This window comes from Tiliqua scincoides, chromosome 5, assembly GCF_035046505.1.
Source record: "Tiliqua scincoides isolate rTilSci1 chromosome 5, rTilSci1.hap2, whole genome shotgun sequence".
NCBI lineage: Eukaryota > Metazoa > Chordata > Lepidosauria > Squamata > Scincidae > Tiliqua > Tiliqua scincoides.
The window spans coordinates 7305352-7329575 of NC_089825.1; the positions used below are offsets into that span (position 1 = coordinate 7305352).

The window sequence follows — 24224 nt, forward strand, 5'->3', positions numbered from 1 at the left end:
TAGTGAAGGTGTTGGATCTGGCCCGTGGGCCACAGTTTGGAGCACCCTGGTCTAAGTCTTTGCAGCTGGGCACGGAGGGGCTGGTCAGGCCTAGCCACCATTCTCCAGTCACATCATCGTCTACCGCCCCTTCTCCTCCAACCCTAGCCATTTGCAAATATTCCAAAATCCAAAATCCTAAACACTTCTGGTTCCAAGCATTTCAGATAACCGTCTGCACAAAGCACTTTTACAATAATAAAAACACTACATTAAGCCTTTAAACAACTCTATATTCCAGTTTCTTGTTTCCTTGACTAGATTTAGATTTCCATTTACAAAACTTCTAATTGATAATATGACTTACAGATATCTAAACTGTAGCTCAGAGCTGCAATAATACAGAGGGATGTGCAACCCTCGTTTTTTTTCCAATTTCCATTTGAAAAACTACCATAACTTCCTCTTAAGCGCTCTTTAACCAATCCCCCTGGTTTAAGAAATTTTTTTAAAAGATTGGGAATCATTTCACTGATTGACATTCCAAGCCCATCATCTCTCAAGTGCTTAGGACAGATAACAGCAACTTAAGAAAAAAAGAAATTGAACTCTGAAAAACCTAACTGAAATGCACATATACAGTGGGAGCACTACATCTGTGGATTCAGGAGCCACGGGTTTCATTATCTGCAGGTCCCTGAACTCATGGGTCAGACCCACATGGACCCTCCAGAAACACCTGGAGCTGTGCCAGGCAGCCCTCAGAAACCCTTCTGAAGCCTTTGGGAGGCCACAAAAAGTCACTTCCGGATTTTCGTTTTAAGGTCTCAAAAGGTCTTCAGAGGGCCAAGGAGGCGCAGACTCCCTGGCCCTCCAGAAGATTACAGGGCCCCCAAAACCCACAGATTTCATTATCCACAGGGGTTCTTGGAACAGAACCCCCACAGATGAGGGGCACCCTGTATATATGCGTATATACATACAGTTCTTGGCCTCTCTGCTGCTAGATTTAGACAGCACCAATACAGCCAGTCAGACGATAGTATGGCACCTTTGGGTATGGCAGCTATCAGGCAAAATATGGAGGTCATTAAATTCTAAGTAACTTGTTGCCTAAAAAAAACAAAACTACTAGTCTGCTCTTTGACCATCCATGCCTTTTTAGTGCTTGTTTTGCCTCCAGCTCTTGTTCTAGTTCTTCCTTATCACATGCTCTCTAATCTCAGTCTCCCCTTTCAGTCACTGCCTTGGAGGGAAAGGAAGAAATAAAGAGGCAGATGGAATGGGACAGCACTTGCAAGGAGAGGGACATCTTTCTCACTCATGAGCATCACTGGTTTTTATCTCCTTACTATCCTCTTTCCTCAAGTTAGGGTTCTCCTCCTGCACATATAATAAGTTGCTTCGAAAAGCATGGAGAAGAGAAAGGAGAACACGGATTGACATCCAAGTACTTAGATCAGGTACTTTTCAGGAGACCAGATTTAGTCCACAGATTACTAACAGGTAAACTTTACCATACAGTTTTCTGCTTATGATATACAGGCTGAGTCTCATTATTCATGAGGGTTCTGTTCCCAGAATGTGGATGGCAAAAATCGCACTATAGCAAATCAATTTAAAAAACAGCTCAGGTGATTTAAAAACAGACTTGCTGACCTTTGTGATGTTAAGATAGGGTTATTGAAATGTAAATGATTATTGTAAGCTACCTTGAGTCTCTTCTGGGAGAAAGGCGGGGTACAAATGAAGTAAATAAATACATAAAATAAATTCTTTATTTGCCAGCCCCCAACAGAGAGAGAGATGTGGTCAGAGAGATGATGTGGTCCTCCTGCAAAAACTCCCCTGCTCTAAGTGAAGTGAAATCAGAAAAGTGCTGCTTTGGTGAGAACTCTCTACTCCCAGCTGCAGAAGGAAGATTACATGTAGTATGTTGGACGGAAGTTTACACTTTCCAGTTCTTCACCAAGTTAACCAGAGGTATAGGATTAGGCAGTGGCATCACTAGGGTTTGTGTCACCCAGTGCAGGAGGCCAGCACATCACCCGCATGATAGACCTCCTCCCACGCAATTGGCAGGGCAATGCACCATTGCCCCGCCCCTGCTGGTTTTTTGGCTATAATCTTTGATAGAATAGAGATATTTCAACATGGTTTATTGCATTGCATTCTGCATGAAATTATGCATTAAATGATATATGACATAATGGTATTATTCGAAAACACCACGATTTTAAAAATTTTGGCCAGTAGTGGGGTCACCCCCCTGTGCACATCACCCAGTGCAGCTTGCACCCCCCCACGTCCCCCTAGTGACACCACTGGGATTAGGAGGTATAGGATTATATATCTGGTAAGGTATAGGATTTAAAGGTATAGGATGTTTGCCTGAAGGTAACATCTGCAGGTCGCCAGTTCGAGCCACCGGCACCGTGAATGGTGAGACCTTGAAGCAGCTGACAAGCCAAGCCGAGTTATTCCACCTGCTCTTCGGTGTGAGCGAAGAAGCGTCTTGGCTGCCCTCTATGTTAGAGATGAAGGAGCTGCTTGTCAGCTTGCATGGGAGGAAACTGGAGGCCAGAATGGGATACCAGATCAGAAAGATCCATCTGAAATGCTGTGGTTCTTGAAAGATAGAACCTTTCTTCAATTGTAAAAATCCCTAGTGGGATTTAGAACCGCCTGCCTTTGTAAACCGCCTTGAATAAAGTCTGAGGAGAAATCTGACGACCAAGAAAGGAGGTATATAAATACCTGTATTGTTGTTATTATTATTATTATTATTATTATTATTATTATTATTATTATTATTATTAAAGTGAAAGAACCCAAGTACTTTCTCACCAGCTCCTTCGCTATCCTAGCTCAGGTGGGTGGGGAAGATAAGCAAAAGACCTTATCATAAAAAGCCTGTAGCAAGGAGAAAAGAAAGTCAAAAATTAAAAGCAATTTTTTTTTAATGTCTGAAGATAAAAGGCCCTCAGAGTTCTACAAAACCCTACTTCCTTTCCCAACAGCAAGAACAGCCTGGGAGAGTGAGGAATTCCTCCCACAGTAAAAGTCAAAACATTAACCATATCTATGGATCCAAAGGAGATTTTATTCTAAGTGTAAAGACTGCTCTATGTACACCTGGAATAGAAATGGCTATACATCTCAGTCACCACTGGCCAAAAATTTAGTTGCTTCCTGTACATACAGGCTAGTTCCAATAATTAATATTTAATAAAATATTTCAATCTAAAGATGAGTGCACTCTTTCAGGTACATCCGAATATACTACAGCAACAGCATAAACAGGCTTACAACCAAAATCTAGACTGCTTTAGCTCCAATGGCACTATCAAGTCATTTTCTATGCTCTAACTCAACTGCGTTCTATTTCTAGCACCCAGGGCACAACCTTTTGGTCTCTTTGTCAAGCACATATTTCTGGGAAAAACAAGCAAGTGTTGAAATGCTTCTGAAACATTTGTGAAAAGTATAAACTTTAAAAAACTATATCATATCTCAAAAGGAGTTTTAGAACATTACATGAAACTATGTATCTCTTGAAGCAACAAAAGCAGCCTACAAGCAAAAAACCTCTTTATAATGTAGGGTTCAAGTTTTCTAGCAACACCATCATATTTTAATTCAAGCTTTATTAATCAAAATAAGCTTGAATTAAAACATGAGAGAACTCAACTGGCATCTTTGCAAAAATTTCAATTACCAACTCACTTCTATTTGTTGTACAAAATGTTCATAAATTCATTTGAAAGAGTACTCAAATTCCTTGGAAACAAAACTGCTGTGGAGTTCAGATGACCAACTGCTGTGGCCAATTCAGATGACCCTGAAAGAACACTGAAACATGCATTAGGTCTGGAATATATCATACAAGCTTGGCATACACTGCAGAGGCCAGTCCGAAAACCTTACTTTCTTATGCATGCTAACATTTTCCCTGCCACTGCAAGTCTTCTGAAAGTTGCTTGCTAGTTGTAAAAGATTCCTACCACTAGTAAAAAAAAAAAAAAAAAAAAAAAGCACTAGATACATTTCATTAAACCAGTGCTTCACAAACATTTTAGCACCAGGACCCACTTTTAAAAATGACAATTGCAACCCATTAGACAAAAAAGAGATCTAATTATTAAGAGTTCCTGTGTTCTCAAGGCTGCTAGATATCCTACATATAGTACGCATGCGTAGACGTTTGCTAGACTCTTCCTAGAAAGGGACTGTTCCCCCAAACCTTTACAGTCACAGAAGAAGAAGAAAAAAAGAGGCCTTGAAGAATATACAAAGGACAGCTAAGAGAATGCACTTAAAATGGTTAACAATGTGAAATTATTACCAACAAAGTAAGTTTATAAGAAAAAATAAAGGAGGAACTGAGCAGAAAAGTGGGAAAACAAGCCACTGCATGGACAATATTTGCAAGATATTACTGAAAAAACAACACCAAGACCTGGCAGTGACTCAAAAAAGCCAACTTGAAGAAACAAACAGAGGGTCTAATAATGGTTGCACAAGGACAGGCATTAAGAATGAATGCAAAAAAAGCAAAAGTAGAAAAAAAACAGCAAGTGCCATCTCCGTAAAGAAAGAGAGGACCATTTAATTAGTTGCAGTAAAAAGACTGCACAAACAAAGGCATGACAAGATAGCAACAATGATACACTGGAACATCTGTAAAAAATACTAGCTACCTGCAGCCAGAAAGTGGTGGGATCACAAAATTGAAAAAGCGGTTGAAAATGAAGATACCAAAATATTATGGGATTTCCAACTACAGACAGACAAACATCTATCACACAATACACCAGCCATAACTGTAGTCGAGAAGAAAAAATAAGTCAAAATCATTGATATAGCAATACCAGGTGATAAAGCAGAAGAAAAAGAACTGGAAAAAACAACAAAATACAAAGATTTACAAGTAGAAATTGAAAGGCTGTGGCAGAAGAAGACCAAAGTGATCCCAGTGGTGGTTGGCACCCTCTGTGCTATTCCAAAACACCTGGAAGAGTACCTGAACAGCATAGGGGCCACAGAAATTACCATCAATCAACTGTAACAAGTAGCTTTACTGAGAACAGCTTACGTTTTGTGACGGTATTTGTAACATCAAATTAGGATAAAACCAGGCATCCTAGGTCCTTGAGAAGGACTCAATGTCTGAATAAAACAAACCAATCAATAACATCTACCTGACAGTAAGAAAATCTCATAATAATAATAGGGTTGCTTTGTTCTCGAGGTTGCTAGATATCTTACATATAATGTGTGTGTAGACATTTGCTAGATTCTCCCTAGAAAGGGACTGTTCCCTCAAACCTTTACAGTCATTCCAGGGTACCCAGAATTATTAACTGGAGAGCAAGATGTGCAGTGAAGGATTTCCAGGCCAGACAAAAGACTGAAACTGGGTTCACACGTAGCACACCAATTACTATAGAAAATCAGAAAATGTGACAAAATGTTTGAAGTCTTTGACATTTTGTCTTCAAATGTCTTCAAAGTCTGAAGATTACTTCATAGTACAGGTTAGCATTCTAGCTAACAATTTTCTTCTGCAATCCAAGCAAAGGTGCTTACAAACTTTTTATTTTTAATGTTTGAAAAACTTCCACAACCCACCAGAAATCAGCTCGTGATCATTGGTGGGTCCTGACCCAGTTTGAGAAACACTGCATTAAACCATTACAGTATGTTTTCTGCTTTAACTGGTTCAGATGCACTGAAAGTGGTCTGGTTTAGTTCCAGTTTATGTCAATGATGACTCACCAACTAGCTTGACACACTTGAACTGATTCCATTCTGCGGAAAATTCAATTTCATTCATATCACAATGCTCATTTGCATAAGGAGGTGACTGTCACTACAGTATTGTATCCTAAACTAAACATCAGATATAAAGGGGGGGGGGAACAGGGAAGGAACATTAGAAAATTAGTCCTGAACTATTAATTGATATTGAATGATGCAATATAATTTGGGGGGTCTTATAACATTTAAATAAATATTCTTCTTTCTCTCCATGTCTCACTCCCATACCAGCCACACACGTAATGCCAAATCTGCTCACTGCCTCTTTGCTTGGAGCTATCTGCCTCAGTACTTAGATATCAGCAGGCAGTTGCACTCTGCTGGCATAGAGGTCCAATTTTAGGAAAGATTCCACACAAATTTTCAGAGTCATGGAAACTGGATGTATCATACTGCCTAAGGAAAGCATCTTATAGCAGACAGAAATGCAGCCCTTTCTTCTGTCCTCCATAGTGAACTATGGTCTTAAAAGCACTAGTACTTCATACCAGTTTGATGCGCTTCCCTCTAGTTGGAACCAACTTGAAAACCTTTAGCTTTAAACCCATACTGAAACTATCCTAAATATGCATATGGTATTGAGCTTAACATGTGATAAACCTATTTATCCTTCTCCTCATCTTCATTTGCTCCCTGTACTGCCAGTCATAGGTCACATTTCATATTGTAAGCTACGTGGGGCAGGAATGCATACTTTTGTTGTTACTCTGTAAAACTATGTACACCAAAGGTGCTATATAAAATAAAACTTAATGAATATTTGATTAGTTGAATGCTGTCTCTCAATTTCATTTTGTCTCTCCCTATAATTTTATTTATATTGATGAAATATTTCAACTGTACCATACAGGGGACCCCAGTATCCGGGGATACCATATCAGCGGATTCAGTTACCTGCGGATCAGCTCTTCAGGGGCTACAGACATCCATCCACATGCATACAGTCTGCTGGGCTCAGAGCCCTAGACGTAAAAAAAAGTCATTTCCGGTTTCACAGAGAAAGCCCAGCCGAGGCCGCAGGCAGACGGATGCAACCTCTGCTGCACTCAGAGGACCCTCCAGTGGCAAGAGAAGCAGAGCTCCCCTTGGCTCCAGGAAGGGAAGCATTTGCCCATATCTGCTGTTTCACTTAACTGTGGGAGGGTTTTGGAACTGAGCCCCTGCAGATATGGGGACATGCCTGTATTTTTAAAATCCAACAGTACTGAAATGCAGTACAAAAGCAAACAAAATATGGACAATTCTACATGACCTGGACATTTGCAAAAAAGAAAAAACCCAACAAGAATTGTTTAAGCCTCTTTGCAATTTGCAGAACTGATGTAACAGCTTAGTCACTGTGGAAATAACAAACTTGTAGCTATTTTTTTTCACATGCAGTGGTTTACTTCTCTATTGCAATTATCTACATCAATTTGAGGTCTGAAAAAGATTGGAATGGGGGTTTCACTATTTTCTCTCTCCACAGAGCAGGGGCAGTATAGACAGCTACTGCATAAGACCATCCTGCTTTCACACTATTTATCAGACCTGAACTGTAAAGGGGCTCATGATGCAACAGAGCAGGTCTTGCATTCACACTGCTACACTTGGTCAACCACTGCAGATACAGAAATTACAACCAGTTGCAGAAAGACCTGTCATCAGGAATCAGACTTGCTGACTTATTTTATATAAAATGACTAGAAAGAAAGACACCGCACAGTCCAGAAAGTAGTACTTTTTATAAAATGTTTACAAAGTTAAAAGTAGATGATATTTTCAAGGAGACAATGGATTATTACCAAAAGAGAAATCAACCAGGTATTTAAATTACTACAGTTGGGACATGTCCAATTATTGCACCACACTGACAATATGTTGTAGACCAGGGGTGCTCAATACGTTGATCGCAATCGACTGGTCGATCGCGAGGCAAAATGAGTCAATCGCAGGCTTCTCTCCCATCCACGAATCCCTGGGAGTGAGCCCCTGGCAGGCTTGTGAGCCCAGGGAGTGAGCCCCTGGCAGGCTCCTCCCTGGGAGAGGAGCCGCTGGCAGGCTTCTCTCCCGTCCACGCATCCCTGGGAGTGAGCCCCGTTGACTCTACTGGGGCTGACTCATGAGTAGACCTGGAGAGGAGCCCTCGCAGGCTTCTCTCCCGTCCACGCATCCCTGGGAGTGAGCCCCTGGCAGGCTTGTGAGCCCAGGGAGTAAGCCCAGGGAGTGAGCCCCTGGCAGGCTCCTCCCTGGGAGAGGAGCCGCTGGCAGGCTTCTCTCCTGTCCATGCATCCCTGGGAGTGAGCCCCGTTGACTCTACTGGGGCTGACTTACCTTTCCCCTGTTTTTGCACTGGTATGTATGGAGATCTGCCCCCCCAACTTCCATCTGTTGCTTCTGTGCACAAGGGGTTTTGCACTGGTCTTGCTGTGATGTCTATATAGAGATCTTCCCTCCCCCACACCTTTCCCCTGTTTTTGCACTGGTATGTATGGAGATCTGCCCCCCCCCAACTTCCATCTGTTGGTTCTGTGTGCAAGGGGTTTTGCACTGGTCTTGCTGTGATGTCTATATAGAGATCTTCCCTCCCCCACACCTTTCCCCTGTTTTTGCACTGGTATGTATGGAGATCTGCCCCCCCCAACTTCCATCTGTTGGTTCTGTGTGCAAAGGGGTTTTGCACTGGTCTTGCTGTGATGTCTATATAGAGATCTTCCCTCCCCCACACCTTTCCCCTGTTTTTGCACTGGTCTGTATAGAGATCTGCTCCGGGCCCCCCCCCCTTGTATTGGAATCCAGGAAGATCTGGTGAGGAGGTAGATGTGGTGTCAGCAGTGGCCCCTTTAAGGGTAAGGCCAGGGCATCCAGCAGAGTGTGCTGCACAGCTGCAGCCACTTGAAGGCAATAGGGCCCTCAGGGATATAAGAGCACCTGAGGCAGGAAGGGCTCCACTTATTTATGTGAGTCAGCCTTTTCCTACATGAAGATCATTAAGTCCAAGTACTGTTCTACCATGACTGATGAACATTTGGAAGTGTGCTTGAGGCTGGCTGTCAGCAGCTACTGTCCGGACTATGCATCCTTGGCTGATTCACTTCAGTGCAAGTCATCAAAGTAAACTCAAGTAATTACAAAAAATGTTTATAGTTAATTATGTTGTGCAATATTGGCTCATGAGGTTATGCAAGGTACACCAACATACATTGTACACATAAATGTTATATGTTCTGATGGCGCGAATATTGTAAAAAAACTCAGGTAGATCTCCGGGCCTTGCTGGGTTTCAAAGTAGCTCTCGAGCCAAAAAAGTGTGAGCACCCCTGTTGTAGACATACTACTAAAGGTATTTAACAGGCAGCCCAATCCTATGGTGGCAGCCACCCATGGTACAGCAGAATTGAAACAGCCACCACAGTATCCCATAGGGTCAAGGAGGCAGTTGGAGGTCTCCTTGGGCTAAGGGGACATTAGTTTCCATACCCTGTGTTGGGCCCTGCAGAACCTAAGGGTCTACTTGAATCTGTGCCAGCTAAGACAACCCATGTAAGGCTCCCAGGAGGGGGCACAGGATTGGGCAGCAGTCTCTGTTGCCATCCGTCCCCCTCCCAGACCTGAACCATCTCCTGGCCCACCCTCCCCCACCCAATTTCACACCTTACCCCTACCATCTAGGTTCTCTGGGAAGGAGTCATCACTGGCAGCAGTGGCTTCTCTACTGCCCCGATACCTTCCATTCCCCATTCCAGATCACAAGGCTGACAAAACACAAGGTAGCAGCTTCATGATCTGGCTGCCCCTATTCAAGGGATACCCAGGACAGGTGTACATACCTGCCACACCCTAGATATGCCACTGGGGTGAAGGGAAGGATAGATAAGGGATGCATATGCAATTGTTTCATTTACACACACACACACACACACACACACACACACCGTTACAGTAGGGACTGGAGACCAGATGGTTCCAAATGCTTGACAGAAAAGGTGGATTTTAAGAATGAATTTGAAGGAGATGAGGGAGTCTCTAGGGGATCCATATATGGAACTGAAGCAAATTATTTTTAAGTCTCCTTGTTTTAAATCAGTCAATAAGAAATATCCAGAAAAAAGCCCCAAATTAAAATCAATTCTCCTGTTCGGATATTTGTATATTTCCTGAACACACATATCACCATATTAACTGGTTGCTATAGTACTTCAAACACACTGACTTTATAAAACCTGCATAAAAACATAACATAACCCAAAACACTTTAATTCTACAGTCCTCATGTTTTGTGCATGTGCTTAGGGCCAAGTAGATGAGGTGTTGGAAAACTTGGATAATATACAAGTTAACAGATTTCTGTCTGGCTCACTCTGCACACGCAACATGCAAAAATAGTAAGCAAAATTGCTTACTTGGGCTAAGGCTGAAATCTTATGCACTCATATTTGGAAATGAACAGCACTGAACAAAGTTTCAAGTAAACATATATAAGATCAGACTGCAAGTGTCCTACCAGAACCAAGCGGTGGTAGTTACTAAGCAAAATAGCATTAAAAGTCCATGCTGCTCAGTTTGTAGAGTCATAAACATTCCTAATCAACAGATTAACACAGGAAATTGAAACACAATGATTAAGTACAAGGTCATTCATACAATCTCTGTGCAGGGGTATATATAACATAGATGGACTTAGGCAGCAGATAATTTGTGTTCCTCTAGATGCCTTTAAAAGGAGATTGGAGAAATTTCTGGAGAAGTTCATCACAGCCACAGTGTGACTAACAGCCCTGTTAGTAAGTAAGTAAGTCCCATTATAGTCAATGGGGCCTACTCCAAGGTAAGCATGCACAGGATTGCAAACTGAGGAGGTAGGGAACTGGCCAAGTGTGGGGTGGGGGAGGGCTCCCCATGGACAAAGCTGCTGCTGCTCTCTGAGGAGGAAGAGTCAGGGGTTGCACCTGCTGTACTTGGCTATGGTGGTGCCTGTTCTGCAACTTCTGGGATTGCTTCTCCCCAGGTGGGCAGATTGCAGTAAGACAGCAGAGGTGCTGCCTGTTTCCCTCTCCAAAAGGGGTGCCAAAACCTGGTTGCCTGGATCCCTTGCTCCACCCCTGGGCGTTAGAAGAGCACATCCGGGGGACCCAATCCTGCCAACTGGGGAGGGGTACCAGGGCTGGGGGTTGAGCATACTGTTTCTCCCCTCTCCTTCTACCACACTGCCTCCAACTCCCTTCCTCTGTGTTCCCTGGCCAGCTGGAGTCTGCACTCCCAGGGATATCACATCCAGAGAAACCCACTCCCAGGGAAACCCCCCCCCCAGCCAGCCAGGCCTTTGGCAGCCTGTTCCTTCTCCTCCTCCTCCTCCTCATTACTCCCATTTGTCCCCTCCTCAGGCCCCCCCCCCACCAGCCTGCCCAAGAGACTTCCCAGGCTGGCTGCAGTCCTGATTTGATTCCTGAAAAACCAGGCTGTGAGGGCTCACCTCAAGGCACAGGGTCAAGGAAAGGAGGCAGCAGGCTGGAGGCAGTGGCGGCAGGGCACCTCTCTCCTGCATGCAGCTGAGCCAGGAGGCTGCACAAACACGCGCACCTTACAAGGCGCCTGCACTTCACTTTTTCGCTTGTCTGGGCACTCACAGACAAGGAGGGAAGGGAGGTGGGAGGGGGGAGGCAGGAGACGGAGAAAGGCTATGCTCTGACTGGCTCTGAGCTGCTCTGATTGGCTGCTGGCGCTACAGAGGCTTTTTTCTTCCTGGAAGGGCATTTTTTTTTCTTTTTTCACCAGAGACATCGCTGACCACCTGGGAGGGCACTGCGGACCACCAGTGGTCCACGGAACACAGGTTGGGAACCCTAGCTTTAGAGAGAATCCACATATTTTCAAGACTCATCAAAATCAAGATGTATCACTAACTTCTAAGTCTCTCCAAGGCTCATCATGCAGTTAGGAGATTTCCCTGTGTTTCCCTACATAGGAAAGAAAAGGGCAGGGAATCTCACTAAAATACAAAAGAGGTTTATCCTGATGACACAATGATGTCTTTAGAACCCTAGATCTTTCAAAGACTGATTCACTAGGAAACTCACAATAATTATTATGTGGTGTAAAATTCTGAGATATATTTGTTTAAAAAATGGTTCTTTTATATAGGAAAGCAGCCATTTACACAATGCATTGGTAGAAGATTGTGATACAGTTGAAGGTGATGTAAGGAAAGGGACTATAAATTGCAATACTGTGCATACAATTATGTTTATATTAGACTCAATTTTCTTATAAAAGCCAAGTTATTCTTTTAAAAGTCAATAGATTTTTTTTAAAGTTAAATTGCAAACTGAATAAAGTATTATATTTCTCAAGAAATCATAATGAAAGTGTGTTTTGCTATTCCACTATGGGTCTAGGAAAGTCACTCACTTTAAAGTGTTCTGATGAAGAACATTAATTTGAACACGCACAAAAACATTCTGCTCCTCTCCATTATGCAGCTATTTCAAAACAATAAAGTGCTGTAATCCAACACTAAGGTGATTCAACAATATGCAGAGGTGAACTGAAAGAAAGAACACAATTTGATACAGCTTGAACAGCTGATGGGCAAGGCAACTGCCAATCATGATGAGCAGCAATGTTTCATCATGTTTTTGTGCTCATATCTTACACTTTTTCTTAGCTTTATATTTGGGGTGATCTGGTGAGGTCACCACAACCCACCATGGTGGGATGGGGTGGACAGAAACCTCATGCGTGTCTTTCCCATGCACTCTCTTTACATCCCAAGCAGATATGAGCTGTCCAAAAAAGAGCAGACAGTGCCATCAGGAAGGGAGAAAATTTAGTAACTTAAAAAAGTTTTAGAGCCAAGAATAAAAAGGAAAATGGACAAAGGTTAAACCATTGAAAGAAAGGCACTTGAAATTAAAGACAAATTAAAATTATAAAAAAAAACCTAATGCAACTACAGGCAAGCTCCCTTATCGGTGGGGATTCTGTTCCGGAATGCCCTGAGGATACATAGATCCACAGATACGGGAGGATGCTCCTCCATGCTCTGGAAGTGAGGGGAGCTGCGCTCTCCTCCCCTCCCCTCCCAAGAGTCTTCTGAACTTGACAGAGGCAACGCCCACCTGCGCACAGCTTCTGCCAGGCTCAGAACAACTACAGTAGCAAAACAAGCTACTTCCAGTTATTCATGAAAACCAGAAGTGAGGTTTTAATGCCTTATAGAGCACAGGGAGGCATCAGGCATTGTTCCAGTTTGCACTGCCCCTGTACTCACTGTACCTACATTCCCGTTTACAACCAAGCACTCCAACTTCCCTATCTTGCTCAAAGGCTTCTGACATCAATACACTGTGTCGTCTTCTAAATGTTGTTGGTGTGTGCCTTTCCCCCCTGCAGTCTTTTACTTTCTTTGACCAGTTGCCTTGTTCTACCATATGTTCTTTCTAAACTGCACCTTTTCTCCTTCTGGACGATTTAGAACAGAGGTTCTCAAACTTTCCCCTGCCGCAACCCACCTGTGGCAGAGGGTGCTGCTATCCACCTCCTTTTCTGGTGCCAGACCGCTGCAGGTTTCTGGAAGCAACCAAAAATCACTTTCACTATTCCAGTAGTAAACCGAAATTGATTTTCCAGCTGCTTCTGGGGACCTGCATCCGGAAGGCTCCAATTTGGAGTCAACTGGATACAAATGCAGGTGGGCAGGCCCAACCTAGGACCCACTGGACAATGGGTCACAACTCACCAAGTGGGTTCCAACCCATGGTTTGAGAGACACAGATCTGCTAGAACATTTACACTGTCATCCATTAGGAATGCTTTGGCCCAAAACAAATGCTGCTCAGATCTTATCAGCATTGCTTCAGGGATCAGTTTAAAAGCTGCTCTGAAACTTTTCTGATGTTAAGTACCATGAGTGTAAGTTTGCAAAAAAAAAAAAAAGGGGTAAGGAATCTTCATAATGTCTTTATTTTATCAATGTCATGTATCACCCTAACCCTATACTATTTCTTGATTCCCTGTCCTCCACTTCTTACTTACCCTGACAGGCTACCATTTCTATAGTAAGCACTTTAAGGATGTGTCACAGCACTAAGAATAATAACTAAAAGTTCACTCGCTTTATTTTTCCCCCTATGTGTATATAACAGAAATAATGTGAAACCCTTCATAACATGCAAGATAGACAAAATACCATCTTTGATCAATGGAAAGATAGGTAAAGGAGATGGAATGAGGAAATGTTAACAGTAACAAGGTTCTGATATTTTATTTTGAATATGTTCACATCTTGACAGTATTTAAAGATCATGTGAAAACACATCTGTTAGCTATTCTTTATTTGCACCTCTTTGAAATACAAATGTTTTGAAAACAATTCCTTTGTTCGCACCTCAAAAGTAACTATTCTGAATATGAGATCAAAACAATTGAACAGCATTATTAAATATTTTTATCCTGCCCTTCTTCCAAGGAACAAATACGAAAAAGAAACTTGTAATAAAGTAACATAAATTAACATTAACATCTATGTCACTGCCCCATAACATCTATGGGGTTGATAAGCCAGCCATTCCAAAGTCCTGCCATACCCCTAACTGTTAGAAGAACATCTTCCCCTCAGAATTTCTAAACATGCAAACACGACATTCCCACTGCTGTGTATGGAACAGCTTGTGCTAATATTTCTTTGCCTCACATGAAAAATAATGAGACCCAACTGCATCTGCAGTTCATTGAATCACAGCTATTTTGTCTCCCTGCACTCCACCACAAATACTGCTAAGATAAAAAAGCAAGACCCTTACAATTCAGTCACACAACATCAGCGATTAGGATCCTAGCTAAACTATCAAGGCTTTTCTTGTTTCTTCTCCCACTCTCTTGTCAAGTTTTATATTTTCCTCCTCCATTCTCTTTTGACCATTTTCCAAGAGCACATCCTTGTCAACAATTTATAGTCATGTGCCAATTTCATGTTGCCTCCAGGTAGAGTTTGAAATCTGAAGAACAATGCACAAATATCCACTCATCCATAGTCGCATTCATATTAAAAGAGCCTTGTCCACTACTGCTCTTTGCCGCTAAAGCTACAAAGATGTACCTTAACCATATTTTGAACTGTGCTTCTTTGTTTTCCTTCCACTATCTCAGCGTTTTTCAAAACTGTGGGTTGGGACCCACTAGGTGGGTAATGAGCCAATTTCACGTGGGTCGTGTAGTACCTAGCTCAGTCACCATTGAAAATATGGAGCTGAAAATAGCAGCTGGGCAGCCTGGTGGGAGAGATATGAATGTTTTGCCCTGAATAGTTCGGAAGATGGGAGGCAGGAAAGGGACATGTGCTGGGTGTTTGATGAAAGATCCGTGTTCTGCTTTGACTTCCGAGCTGGAATGCTGCAATTCTGAGCAATGAAAAATAACAGCACGAGTGCAATGCACAATGGGACCTTTGGCTGACCACAGTTTAGATTTGAAGCCTAAATCGATTATGCCACTTCCAGCCATAACATCACTTTCAGGTTAATGACATCACTTCCGGTGGGTCCCGACAGCTCAACATACTAAAAATTAGGTCCTGGTGCTAAAATGTTTGAGAACCACTGCACTATATGATCAAATTGAAAGTTCCTCTATGCAGAGACCATTTGCAACCCTTTGGAAAACACCAAGCACATGTCAAACTGGCACATGGCCTGACCGAATATTTTCTTTCCCTTGTACAGCAGCATAAGAACAACGAAACAAAGAGCACCAAGGATTTCTAAATCTTCACTAAGAAAGAAACTGCATAGACATAAGTAACCTTCTTTAAAAGGCGGGTATTTGATAGACACTTAAAATAGGCTGCAGTCTCATTCTCCAAAAGTGTTAATTCTTTCAAACAATATATCCAGAATTGTGTGACAAAGCCATACATTACATGAATAATCCATCAGTAATAACACTCTTCATGATAGTTTACTGTACCAATGCTAAGTTTTTTTCTCAAGTTAAAACTCAGAAAAACTATAAAACCTTGGCAGTACTAAATCGAATTTTAAAGGCTAGTTTGTCTTATTACTGTAAATAGTAGCCCCACTACTACTAGAACAAAAAGCAGGCAGAAGGGTGTTGCTTACTTAATGGAACAGACCCTTGTACACAAGCTACACTGTTTAGGAATGTGTGGGCACTTCTTAAAAGAAACAAGGAAAACCACTCACTGACAGAAAAGAAACTGATAAGGCAAAAAGGAAAAGGGCAGACCAAAAAACTCCAAGAGCAGAAATAGCACTTACAATTCATGGTTGGGGGGGGGGGGTGACTACATTTCAAGCTGACAACACCTTATTATTAAGAGGCTTCTTTACCTCAATGATTTTTTATATAGTCTCTGATTGCACTCAGTGAAAATAAGAAATTGCATATTCTACATAATGAATTGTTTATATTGTGTAGTAAACCTTTAAGCAAATATTGTTCAAGGTAAATATGGTGAACAACAAAACGTGATATTGAAATTTCCAACCATAATAAATACCATTCCTTAAAAGTGACAAGAAAGAATGGTCCATCTTCTGCAATGTCAAGCAGAAAAGTAAAACACAAAAAGAAACTGCGCTGGATAGCTCACATTTTTCTTCAACAGGAAATTAATGCAACCATAGCATGTCACAGGAGACCAATTCTGCTGGATGAAATTAGCACACAAACACAAAGTTCAAAGAAAAAGTCATTTGATATTGTAACAATACTAACATCCTTCTTTGCATATGAGTAATACATAAATTATTAAAAAGTCATTGAGTTGTGCTGTGTTGCATCATATGTTCTAGATAGAACATCAGTTATGTTCTAGACATTCAGCACTCACTATGTCAGCTTATAAACAGAAATGTTTGAGGCAGCTGTACTTAAGCCATGTGCAGCCACTGCTTTCATAACATTAAGCAACTATTGTACACTGCTTTTTAAAAAGACATTAATGAATGGCTTAGTATGAATGCAGCTGCATCATACTACTGATAGAACAGTACTTTATCCTCACCCTGTATTTGTCATATACAAGGGAAAGCTAAAAGTATTTTCAAGAACCAGACATTATACTATAGGGCAGTGTTTCTCAAACTGTGCGTCGGGACCCACTAGGTGGGTCATGAACCAATTTCAGGTGGGTCCCCATTCATTTCAATAACTTATTTTTAATATATTAGACTTGATGCTACCATGGTATATGACTGCATTTGGGGAAATGTTACAGATCTGTACTTTTAACAAACTATTATGTGTATTCTTTTAACAATGATAGTAAATGGGATTTACTCCTGGGCAAGTGTGGGTAAGATAGCAGCCTAGGATTGTTAAAAATTTTCCTGTTTGATGATGTCACTTCCAGTCATGACATCACTTCTGGTGGGTCCTGACAAGATTCTCATTCTAAAATGCGGATCCAGATGCTAAATGTGTGAGAACCACTGCTATAGGAGTTTTCCTTTCCTAGCAAGGGTTCATTTTATTATGTCTCAAACAATACCAACTGCACTTATAGAATCTCACTACTGTATACAATTAATGCAACTATACTTGGGATTTGGTGATGATAATCATTTTGCAACACCAACAACATTTCAATGTACTTTCAAACAGGCACAGTAGCATAACAGGGTACATGAAAATATCAACATTTTAACAATAGCAAAACTAAAATATATTCTGAAAACTACATGAAACATGTTGACAGGGTATGTGACTAGTGTGTCATTAGCATGTGTCTAGATATTCGTATCTACTGTATTTAATTGCTAGGTTTTTGTTTAAAGTTAATGGGTATTTAGATATACGGAAGACATTAACCCTATATAGATCTTATTTTGAAGGTAACAGCAGCAATACAACATGCTAGAACAGTTCTTCCTTGCACTGTGTATCAAGTTCACTAAAACAAATGAGTTACATAACCCATTCTTTCACATGACCTATTTTTTACAGAAAAACTGATCATAATTTTAAAATGGCTTCAATATCTTAACACATGCTACACTTTAGTGTATTCCAGCTGGTGCTTGAAAAAAAATAGTTCCATCAGAGAAAGAACAAATGTTCCTATACCTTAAGGAGGCCTCTGTGAATGCCTCCCCACCACAGGACGCAGTGCACACCCCATTGGCACTGGAAAATTGGATATTTTCTTTCTTTCTAAAAATGCTTGTGTCAGTAATGCTCGTTAGTTAATATCCCATGATGAAGAGAAAGCTCTCTGGGAGGGCAGGTAATTTGTAAACAAAAGTCATTTGTTCAGAGATACCTGTGAAAGCACATCTTGCTGTCTTTTTCTCCACTTGAATGCTGGATCATCTTCAAATGGGGAATGTCTGTGACTTTATTTTTGAAAATAATTTCACAAGAGACCGTAACATTCCTTCCCTTACCTTGTGGTTGCAGAGCAGCTGCATCGGTGCTGCAAAGTTGGACAGGGTACAATCCTATGCACGTCTTCGCAGAAGTAAGTCCCATTGTGTTATATGGGGCTCACTCTCCGGAAAGTGTGGCTAGGACTGCAGCCTCAGTCCTTCCGACAACTTTCCATGACGACGGTGCCTGGGGTCTCACACCCCTTTATTTAAACCCCCCCCCCAGTCGTGCAGCACTGTAGAGCAGAGCCCGGGCTGCTGTCATAGCCTCCCCCTCAATACAAAGAAGTTAAGGGCAAGGCACTCACCGCCGTCATATTCCGCCCGAACAGCATAATCCACAGCCCTGCAAGCCCTTCACAAAGCCCCTGGAAGGAGGAAGGGGCACACGACGCCCGGGCGGCCGCCCGCTCGCCAGATCCAAGCCCACCGCCGCCCTCGCTGGGCGCTCACTCCCTCGGATCAGCCATGTTCTGCTCCGACCAAACAACACTCCACTTCCCAGGCGACTTCCCCGCCGCAGCCCGGGCGAGACAGCTGGCAGCGCTCCCTGGGCGGCCCGCTCCGAGCCTCCGTGCACGCACGGCCGCCAAAGGCTCTGCGTCCCGAGGCGCTCGGGGAACTTCGGCACGCAGAATTTCTCCCGAAGAGAGAGGCTGGAGCGCCGAAGGACGACGGAGGAGGGGAGGGAGGGAGGGATGGAGGAAAGAACAGGCTGGAGAAAGTAGATCCGACTCCTCCAGGCGCCGCGAAGGTGCGGACTGGATTCCGCCACGAAGGATCCGGAGCCCCGGCCATGCTGGCTGCAAACCGGCCTGAATGTCTTCCCGGGCAGCCAGCGCGCCTGCGGGAGACACCGAGCTGCGCTGAAACCCACCACCTCCACAACCCCCAACGCAAGTGAGAAATGAGGGCTTCGGCCTGGCGCAGCTGCTTCTTCGTTTGCAGGAGGGCTGCGCCCCCAAGACTGGCCATTTCCAGAGGGGGGGGGAGAAGAGACCTGTCAACTTTGTTCACCACTTAACAGCTAGGAGGTGTGGTGCGTGGGGAGGCAGGTGAGGCTGAGCCTCCCCCACAGAGTCCTTCGAAAAGCACCGCCACCACATGAGGTGCCCAAGCACCCACACATGGATGAGGCAGATGAGGCAGAGCCTCCCCATTGGAGTCCTTTAAAGGTGCTGCCAGGTGCCCAAGCACTCAAAGCCCACATGCAGAGCTTGGGCACCTCATGTGGTGGTGGTGCTTTTCGAAAGACTCCAGTGGGAGGCTCTGTGTCACCTGCCTCCCCACCCACCGAACTTCCCTGCTTAACAGACAAAAATAAGCAAAATGTTTGCACAGAGAAACATCTCCCTCCCTTCTCCCTGCATGTTTTCGACCTAAGAAGTTGCAGTAGGATTTTAAATTAAAGAGTACTCATTCAACCATTTTCTCCCCCACACACTGCTACGGTTTCCCTCTGTGCCCCCTTTCCAGTCCCTCACCCTGCTTCTGCCAGAAAACGTTCTCAACTGAGCAGAAACAAAGAAAACATTACGTAACTTATTTTACTTGTCCTGAATTTATCCTCTAAAAATATCACCAAGTCACCTCCACAACCAACCAATTCTCTCAAGTCTCAAAATAAAGTCTGGATATCTGAAGACCTGCTGTCTGTCTCAGAACTAACAATGCAACTAACATGCAATGCAATGCAACATGTTTCAAGGTACATGGGGCCCAATCCTAAAGTCCCTGAGCACAGGTGTTGGGTGCCACAAATGTGCTGTAAGGCATGTCTGTAGCACCTGGCACTGGGCCTGCACCAGTCCGTGCTGGGTGGAAATACCACTGAAGCACCTGAGGATAAGCTGCGCTGCCACATGACAGTGCAGGTTTTCAGGACTGTGGGAGGAGTTCTGAGGCAGGGAGAGGACTGGGGCAGATGAAGTGACTGGCCTGGGAAGGCCAAGCAGGGGACCCTATCCTCTGTGTCAGGCAGCAAAGCGCGACACAGAGGTTCTCCAGTCTGCACCGGCAAAACAGCCAGCGCAGAATCAAACAGCATCATTGCGGGGGCTGACAAATGTTCCCTTCCCCAAAGGAGACCTCCAGTGGCCTCCATCGGGCTGCGGCGTTTGGCCCTCTTCAGCCTAGAAAAGAGATGCCTGAGGGGGGACATGATTGAGACATACAAAATTATGCAGGGGATGGACAGAGTGGATAGGGAGATGCTCTTTACACTCTCACATAATACCAGAACCAGGGGACATCCACTAAAATTGAGTGTTGGACGGGTTAGGACAGACAAAAGAAAATATTTCTTTACTCAGCGTGTGGTCGGTCTGTGGAACTCCTTGCCACAGGATGTGGTGCTGGTGTCTAGCCTAGACACCTTTAAAAGGGGATTGGACAAGTTTCTGGAGGAAAAATCCATTACGGGGTACAAGCCATGATGTGTATGCGCAACCTCCTGATTTTAGAAATGGGTTATGTCAGAATGCCAGATGCAAGGGAGGGCACCAGGATGAGGTATCTTGTTATCTGGTGTGCTCCCTGGGGCATTTGGTGGGCCGCTGTGAGATACAGGAAGCTGGACTAGATGGGCCTATGGCCTGATCCAGTGGGGCTGTTCTTATGTTCTTAGGATACAGTAGTCGCCATTTTGGTGCTGCTGTACCCAATGACACCACCAGAGATAGGATTGGGCTGTAAGCCACGTTAAACACAATGGGCAATCTGATAAACATGCATTAGAATTGTGTTGCAATAGCACAATTTCAACAAAATTAAACCATTTTGACCACATCATGGTGGCTGTTGAAGTATTAGTGCAAAACCCATTGCCCTGAACTAGAATATTCTACATTGACATGATAAGTGTCATACTGCAGTATTGTCCCACAATAAATATTACACCAGTGCACTTGTATAACATTCACTGTATCCCACCTTAAATAATTATCATAGCAGCAACCTAAAGAAGCAAATGGTGAATCTGAATAAAGGAAACAATGTCTGCAATGTTTATTCAAGACATAATAACTAGGTAATAATAACTAGGTATTTATATACCACCTTTCTGGTCATCGGATTACTACTCTGACTTTATTCAAGGCGGTTTACATAGGCAGGCGTTTCTAAATCCATCAAGGGGATTTTTACAATCATAAAGGTTCTCTCTTTCAAGAACCAACAACATTTCAGAATGGATCTTCCTGGTTTGGTCTCACTTCTGGCCTCCAGTTCTCCTACGCAGGCTGACAAGCAGCTCCATCTCTCACATGGAGGGCAGCCAAGACGCTTCTTGCTCACAGCAAGAGCAGGTGGAATCACTCAGCTCACCATTCTCAGCTGCTTCAAGGTCTCACCATTCTCAGCCCTTCAGGAAGCTGCCAGTGAACTAGCTATGGGAGGCTCTACCCATAGAGTAGCTCTAGCTACAGGCTGCCGGAGGCTCTACCCTCTAGACCAGACCTCCTGCCAAAATATATTCCACTTCCATCCTAATGGGACCCTCAAGATGGCTTACAACAGTAAATAATAATAGAATACAAATCTAATAAATTCCCAAGGGAGAACACCCAATCCTGCTGAGTGAAATACTTTCCAATAGACTAGAACACTTGTGAAATGACAGAAACTCAATTATCACTAATAATGGGGAGGGGGGTTACTGCATATGGGGCAACAAAGGGCTTTTCTACATTACAATCTGTCTGCCTAAGGGCAAAATCCTAACCAACTATCCAACACCAAGGTAAGCACAATGCAAGAGAACATTGAGGTAAGGGAACACTGCCTTGCCTTGAGGAGGCCTCCATAACTGCCTCCAATTGCAGGATGCAGCATGTGCCCCACTGGCACAGCTATGCCAGTGCTGGAAAGTTGGTTAGGATTGTGCCCTTAGTTAAATTCTGGTGTTAATTTTAAGCTCCGTTTTAGTTTCTAGTATTGTAAGCCTTGTTACTTGTGTTAGATTTGTTATGTAAATAAACCAACTTTATTTAAAACTGTCAACTTACAGCACAATCCTAACCTGAAGGGGTATACCCAGGCCACATGGGTGTGATACACTGTATCAAATGCAGATTAGGAGGTGACTGGAGGTCACCTTGGGATAAGGGGATATTTTTCCCCTTACCCCATGTAACACCCCCTACTGCTGGCACAAATCCACAAAGCCCGTGTAGGGCTCCGAGGTCCAGAGGCAAGGGTTAGGATATGGCTTGCACCGCCCCTGCGAAACCATCCCTCTCCTGAGCCTGATTCCCTCATTCCATCTTCCTCACCCCAGAATATCCTTCTATCACCCTCTCCCACCCCCTGCACTGCCCAGAGCAATCTTCCCAAATCAGAAAGCAACTGGAGTACATGCACACTAACTGCCACAGCTGGGACAGATCCTGACTGACTTTCAGCTTCTGCCACACAGTGTGGCAGAAGCTGAGAGTTGGCCAGGAAGCAGCACGTCAAAGGAGAAGGAAAAGGAGGTGGCAGCAGCGAGACTGTACCTGCCACCGCCTCTAAGTGTTTGAGGAACACTTAGATGGCTGCACTGCCATCTTAGGGGGCCTTTTGGAGCTGCCCACCTTTGCTAAGCCACTTTGCTAAGCCACTATATCTGAAGATCCTGCCTTATCTTCTAAAATGTCATATCCATTCAATGACTTCATGACACACACAGATGGAACATACTACTTAGAAGGAGTGCAGACATGTAACTCAGCATGCTGATACCTCCGAATGGATTCATACAACAACTGTTCCCTTCCTACAAGAGGACAATTTTTACATGTCAAATTTTACAGTGAAAGATAATCTTGTAAACAGATATAGACAATATATAGACAATATATAGACAGATATAGACAATATCAAATTCATTCTTTGCTACACACAAGGCAAGTTTGCTGAGCCTGCAAACGCAAGGGAGTCAAGATTTATTAAAAGTTTAGCAAAACTAGACATGCTAAAAGATAACAGACCAACAGACAGAGGCAAAGAGGCAAAGAAGGAAGGCCCACAGCCAGGGAGACAGACCAGGGACACACTACACTTGCTCCCAGTGTGGAAGGGATTGCCGAATCGGCCTTTTCAGCCACACTAGACGCTGTGCCAGAACCACCATCCAGAACGCGATACCATAGTCTTTCAAGACTGAAGGTTGCCAACAGAAAAGATAAACATTTCTTCAAGTGCACTCCTAGTTACCCTGGGACTCCCTGGAGCCCCTCTAGGGACTCCACAAACACACTATTAATGGCAGCCATCTGCCCCCTGCCCAGTTTGCTTGTCCATCCCTCCTGCCTAGCCTTCCTCAATCCACTCCTGTTCCAGCTCTTCACTGGTATTCAGCATTGGGCTTGATGCATTCTGTGCACATGCCAGAGGGGTTCCCCAAGACTCCTTCTAGGAGTAAAAGGCCCTGGAGACCAAAGAGTTTAAGAATCACTGTACTAGATCACTCCTGTTGTAACACTGTTTTTGTTAGATTACCATAATTACTAGCTTTTCCCTGTATGATTGGACAGACAACTCTTTTTGACTTATATTAAACATGACTAGGTTTAGAAAATGCTTCAGAATATAGTACACTCTTATCTGCTTTACATTAAGCAAAATTCCACTAGAAAAGGAGATCTGTAAGCAGCAATCTGTTTCAAAAGGGAAATTTCCTTGTGATGCATTTTTGCTTTGCCACCTGATAACTTAGGGTACAATCCTAACCAGGTCTACTCAGAACTAAGTTCTATTTTGTTCAGTAGGGTTTACTCTCAGGAAAGTGTGGTTAGGATTGCAGCCTTAATGTGTTAACATGGTCCAGCTATCAGCAAAATGTGTGACCTTCCCTTTGCCAAACAAACAATGCCAACCAAATTAGTTTTAAAGCATTTGGCCTTCATGTGATCCAAGATACTCTGAACAAGTAACAACTACATACTAAATATACTAGTATTGAATCCTGCAGCCATTCCAAAAGGGCTCAGAACATGCTTGCAAGGGTGACCTTTCTGGATGCATCTAGCTAAAGTAACATTTAAAGCAAGGTTTTTAAAAAAAAATCCCAATTAAACTGTC

The 24224-nt window shown here is 43.3% G+C and overlaps 1 protein-coding gene across 9 annotated transcripts in view; it reads right to left on the minus strand.

Moving 5' to 3' along the window:
* Nucleotides 1-24224, minus strand: part of KMT2C (lysine methyltransferase 2C) — a 205749-nt gene that overhangs the window by 173319 nt on the left and 8206 nt on the right. The window contains exon 1 of one of the 9 annotated variants that reach the window (XM_066627558.1): nucleotides 18473-18830. The exons of the other annotated variants lie outside the window; for them this stretch is intronic. The gene's annotated coding sequence lies outside the window, so the exon portion shown is untranslated. Of the gene's footprint in view, nucleotides 1-18472; nucleotides 18831-24224 lie in introns of those variants that run through there. 9 annotated transcript variants of the gene reach the window in all.